Consider the following 6,000-nt stretch of genomic DNA (forward strand, 5'->3'; position numbering starts at 1 on the left):
ACAATTTGCTACAACTTTTGTAGTAAAAGTTTTTCTGTACTCTGCTTCCGATACCGTTTTTTTTTCAACACTCTTCTATTTTCCACATTTTTGAAAAATTTTCGACATTGTTGCATCTAGGAGCAAAAATGTTACAGACCATTGCGTTAAGGGTACAATTTGCTACAACTTTTGTAGTAAAAGTTTTTCTGTACTCTGCTTCCGATACCGTTTTTTTTCAACACTCTTCTATTTTCCACATTTTTGAAAAATTCTCGATATTGATGCATCTGGGAGCAAAAATGTTACAGACCATTGCGTTAAGGGCACAATTTGCTACAACTTTTGTAGTAAAAGTTTTTTTGTACTATGCTTCCGATACCGTTTTTTTTCAACACTCTTCTATTTTCCACATTTTTGAAAAATTTTCGACATTGATGCATCTGGGAGCAAAAATGTTACAGACCATTGCGTTAAGGGTACAATTTGCTACAACTTTTGTAGTAAAAGTTTTTCTGTACTCCGTTTCCGATACCGCCTTCTTTCAACACTCTTCTATTTTCCACATTCTTGAAAAATTTTCGACATTGATGCATCTGGGAGAAAAAAAACGGTATCGGAAGCATGGTACAGAAAAATTTTCACAACAAAAGTTGTAGCAAATTGTGCCCTTAACGCAATGGTATGTAGCATTTTTGCTCTCAGATCCATCAATGTCGAAAATTTTTCAAAAATGTTAAAAATGGAAAAGTGTTGAAAAAAAAACGGTATCGGAAGCATAGTACAGAAAAACTTTTACTACAAAAGTTGTAGCAAATTGTGCCCTTAACGCAATGGTCTATAACATTTTTGCTCCCAGATGCATCAATATCGAGAATTTTTCAAAAATGTGGAAAATAGAAGAGTGTTGAAAAAAGACGGTATCGGAAGCATAGTACAGAAAAACTTGTACAACAAAAGTTGTAGCAAATTTTGCCCTTAATGCAGTGGTCTGTAACATTTTTGCTCCCAGATACATCAATATCGAGAACTTTTCAAAAATGTGGAAAATAGAAGAGTGTTGAAAAAAAACGGTATCGGAAGCATAGTACAGAAAAACTTGTACAACAAAAGTTGTAGCAAATTTTGCCCTTAATGCAGTGGTCTGTAACATTTTTGCTCCCAGATCCATCAATGTCGAAAATTTTTCAAGAATGTTAAAAATGAAAGAGTGTTGAAAAAAAACGGTATCGGAAGCATAGTGCAGAAAAACTTTTACTACAAAAGTTGTAGCAAATTGTACCCTTAACGCAATGGTCTGTAAAATTTTTATTCCCAGATGCATCAATGTCGAGAATTTTTCAAAAATGTGAAAAATAGAAGTGTGTTGAAAAGAATGGTATCCGGAGCATAGTACAGAAAAACTTTTACTACAAAAGTTGTAGCAAATTGTATCCTTAACGCAATGGTCTGTGACATTTCGGCTCCTAGATGCATCAATATGGAGAATTTTTCAAAAATATTAAAAGTTGATGAGTGTTGAAAAAAAAACGGTATCCGGAGAATAATACAGAAAAACATTTACTACAAAAGTTGTAGCAAATTGTACCCTTAACGCAATGGTCTGTAACATTTTTGCTCTTAGATGCATCAATGTGGAGAATCTTTCAAAAATGTTAAAATTAAAAGAGTGTTGAAAAAAAACGGTATCCGGAGCATAAGACAGAAAAACTTTTACTACAAAAGTTGTAGCAAATTGCACCCTTACCGCAATGGTCTGTAACAATTTGGTATAATTTAAGAATAGACATTTCGCTTAAAAATCGACAATCTTTCTTTTATCGATGTAAAATCGTCCAAGTAAGTCGTTAAAGAATAAATAAAAAGTGCGGAAAAGTGATAAACGACCGAAAAAAGAGTTTGAAATTTCGATGTGACGTCACGTTTTGTGACGTCACGGACTGTCATGTATGCACATGACCAAAAGAAAACGTGCTCGCCACGTTTCGAGCGCGCCAAGCAGTCTGTTCTGTGGCAGTACCTCCAAGGGAGAATGCACAAGGTGCCCACTGAGACCTAAGTGCGAGCGTAAAAATTACGCACTCCTCGCTTACATACATACATAGGTTTTTCATTGGAAAAGCAAACCTCCACGGGATTTTGAAACTGTTCTGGTCTCTCCTCTATATATCCAGATGCAAACCAGGCGTATTTAAAAACATTAATAAATCGTGGGGAAGACAACTGGTTATTCGTTAACGATTGCAATTTTATAATATTATCTCGCTGATGCAAATTGACACCGTACTGGTAGAGAATAACTTGATCAGAAAATCTTCTAATGAAATTTTTCCATATTCTTAAACCAAATACATCCAGGGGTTGAATTTGACCTGTTGTCCCTGCAGGTATAGACAAATATTTAAACTTAACATCCGATGGAGTAACTTCACTAACAATTTCAGGGCAGTAACCACTCCAAGAATCCAGCAATAGTAATGATTTGGGTCGAATATGATGGGTTGAATTGTGTAGCTATGTGTTGTCGATGACACCGACTGGACCACGCTTTCCACGGTTTTAACCCTTAAAACACCTTTTAAATAAAAATAAATTAAAAAGAAACTAAACTAACAGTGTAGAATACAATTTGTGATACTTGACCATTTTTCTTCAGTTGCTTTTTAACTCATTATTAATTAATATTTATATAATTATCCTAACTTTTGTGTTATTAAATAGAATAAGGATAAAGCAGCTTTTTCTGTAGGAATATGAAAGTTATTAGCGAAAATATATTTTCTACCCCAAACTTCTAACCCTTGTAAGTTCTTATAATAGTACTACCTAACATATAGCAAAATCATCGTGGTAAATTGCACCAAAATCGACAAATAATTTTCGTAAAAAAAAAATAACGACAATGCTGGGAAGAAACAATGTCATTTGTTGAAAAGCTCTCTGAAAAGCATCGTCTTCCTCATTTAGTCTCTTTGTCTGCCTCTTTATGGATAATACAGAACCCGTGTCCAAAATTGTTTCATCAGTTTGCGAGCCCCACATTAGATATTTTTGTGTCCGGATATTTTTGCTAGAATTAAAATTTAAACAAATAAAAAAATCGATAACAAAGTACCTGACATTTTTCTTCCAAACGATTTAAATAATTATTTTGTTCACGGCGATTCTTCACTTTATATCCAGACTGATCTCGAATTACCCATATTTTATCAAAATAATGTAACCCCGAGAGTGCAGATAATGCAAGGTTTTATGCCTGTTGATGAACATGAAGTATCTATAATAATTAATAACATTAAAACTGCAACGGTGGGTTCTGATGGTATCTTAGTCTGGATGATTGACTTGTGTACCCCTTTTCTCATTCCTTATAAGGGTCCGGCAGTGAAACGGAAAGATTTCGTACATAATTTTATTGTTAAAGAATATTTTTTTAAATAATTTTTAATACATTAATGGAAAATAAGAGAGTAACCATTTGGTTTACAATGTTAAAAAATTATTTTTGGAATACTACATCCGCCAAATATCCTCTGTTACAAGTTATGAATTCTTGGAGTCGTGCCTGCAAGTTTTGCATAATTCTGCGCAGCATATCGACAGGTACTGCTGCAATCTGTCAATATTGTCATGTCGACTTGTCAAGACTGGTCAAGACTTGCATGATTTGCCATTTAGTTTACAATGTACAGGTGTTACATTGTACAGGTGAGCATCGTGGTTACGCAGTTAAAGTTTATTTTCAAAATGGTGAGAGTTTAGTGTAAACGCGTCGTTACTTTCGACGGCATTTTAATATACCGCGCCACCAACCTGTTCCGTCAGATAAAGCGATAAGAAAATGGGTAAACAAGCTAGAACAAACAGGATCGACTTCTAAACAAAGGGGTGGTAGTGAGAAAACAGTTCGAACCCCTGAAAATATCGAACGTGTTCGACAAGCAACGATAAGAAGTCCACGCCGATCGGCAATCCGTCACGCCACACGTCTTGGAATAAGTGACAGATCGATGAGAAGGATTCTCCATAAGGATCTTGGATATCAACCTTACAAAATACAGGTTGTTCAATCACTTAAACCGGGTGATTATCCATAACGTATTCGTTTTTGTGAGATTATGCTTGCCAGACTGGAAGAAAACGACAACTACATTAACAATTTGTGGATGAGTGATGAGGCACACTTTCACCTCTCTGGTTTTGTTAATAAACCAAATTTTAGATACTGGGCGGAGGAAAACCCTCGTTTGCTTCATGAAACACCTCTTCAAGCACAGAAAGCGACAGTATGGTGTGCAATTTCGGCAAATGGGATCATGGGTCCATATTTTTTTGAGAATGAGGCTGAAAATGCCGTTACCGTTAATTCTGTACGATATGTTGCAATGATTCAGAATTTTCTCACACCACAACTTGAGGGCTTTTCAGTAAATGAACACACACTTTTTCAACAAGACGGGGCAACAAGTCATACTGCAAGAATTTCAATGAATGCTGTAAATGCTTTGTTCCCAGGGCGTATCGTTTCTCGAAACGGGGATATCAGTTGGCCCCCTCGGTCTCCCGACATAACCACCTGCGACTTCTTTCTTTGGGGACACCTAAAGACGAATGTGTTTGCAAATGATCCACCCAGGACAATCCCAGCTCTCAAACAATGGATTCGTGACGAGATTGCAGCCATAGCTGTGGATATGCTGCGCAGAGTTATGCAAAACTTTCAGGCACTACTCCAAGAATGCATAAATTGTAAGGGAGGACATTTGGCGGATGTAGTATTCCAAATATAATTTTTTTGATATTGTAAACCAAATGACTACTCTTATTTTCAATTAATGTATTAAAAATTATTTAAAAAAAAATTCTTTAACAATAAAATTATGTACGAAATCTTTCCGTTTCATTGCCGGACCTTGCTGGACTCACGTAATAAACGCTGCTATTTATCAATCAGTTTTTCCGGATGCCTGGAAGATGGCTGCAGTAATTGCGTTACCTAAAGTATCTTCCCCTTCTGCCCTAAGGGATTTTAGACCGATCAGTATCCTACCAGTAATGTCAAAAATTTTAAAGAAACTCTTGGAAATGCAACTTAGAGCACACTGCGATAGTTATGATATACTGCTAGATCAACAATCTGGGTTTCGTTCGGGTTACAGCTGCGCAACAGCTTTATTGAACCTTACTGATGAGGTATTTGCTTCTAGAGAGGCCGGGCAAGTCGCACTTTTGTTATCGTTGGACTTCACCAAAGCATTTGATACAATAAATCATAATACGCATACATCTAAACTTCATTATTTTGGTCTTGGATATCAGGCTGTAATTTTAATAAAGTCATTTTTGTTGGATAGGTCTCAGGTTGTGAAGATTAATAGTCAAATATCGAGCGCTCTATCTGTTACTCGTGGAGTCCATCAGGGGTCCATTTTGGGGCTACTATTGTTCTCTTTTTATATATCTGATTTTGACCAAGTTTTTGAGCATTCGCAGATTCACTTGTATGCAGATGATACACAGCTTCTGCTGAAATTTAATCCAAATAATTGGGATGATGCCTGCATAAAATTTAACTCAGATATAGCATTATTTTCTGATGTTGCGAAACGCCATAAGCTTGTGCTTAATCCATCTAAGTCTTCTGTTCTTCTGTTTTGCGCTAGTGTCACAAGGAGATCAATTAAACCTTTGATATCCGGTCAATTGGTGGTGGATGGCGAACCTCTTACAGTTTCTGATGATATAAAAATTTTAGAAGTTACATTGGATTATCAGTTGAGGTTTGAGGAGGATGTGGCCAGTTGCTCGAGGGGTGGGTATGGCGCCCTCCGTCTCTTGTATGCCCATAGGAATGTCTTAAGTAAAAAATTAAAAATTATGCTGTGTGATAGCTTGGTTCTAAGCAAATTAAATCACTGCAACGTTGTTTATGGCCCAAATTTAACGGGGGCGAGTGGGCGTCGTATCCAGAACCTCCAGAACGGTTGTCTAAAGTTTATTTGCGGTATTCGTAAATATGGC

Source organism: Onthophagus taurus, unplaced genomic scaffold (assembly GCF_036711975.1).
Source record: "Onthophagus taurus isolate NC unplaced genomic scaffold, IU_Otau_3.0 ScKx7SY_15, whole genome shotgun sequence".
Classification (NCBI taxonomy): domain Eukaryota; kingdom Metazoa; phylum Arthropoda; class Insecta; order Coleoptera; family Scarabaeidae; genus Onthophagus; species Onthophagus taurus.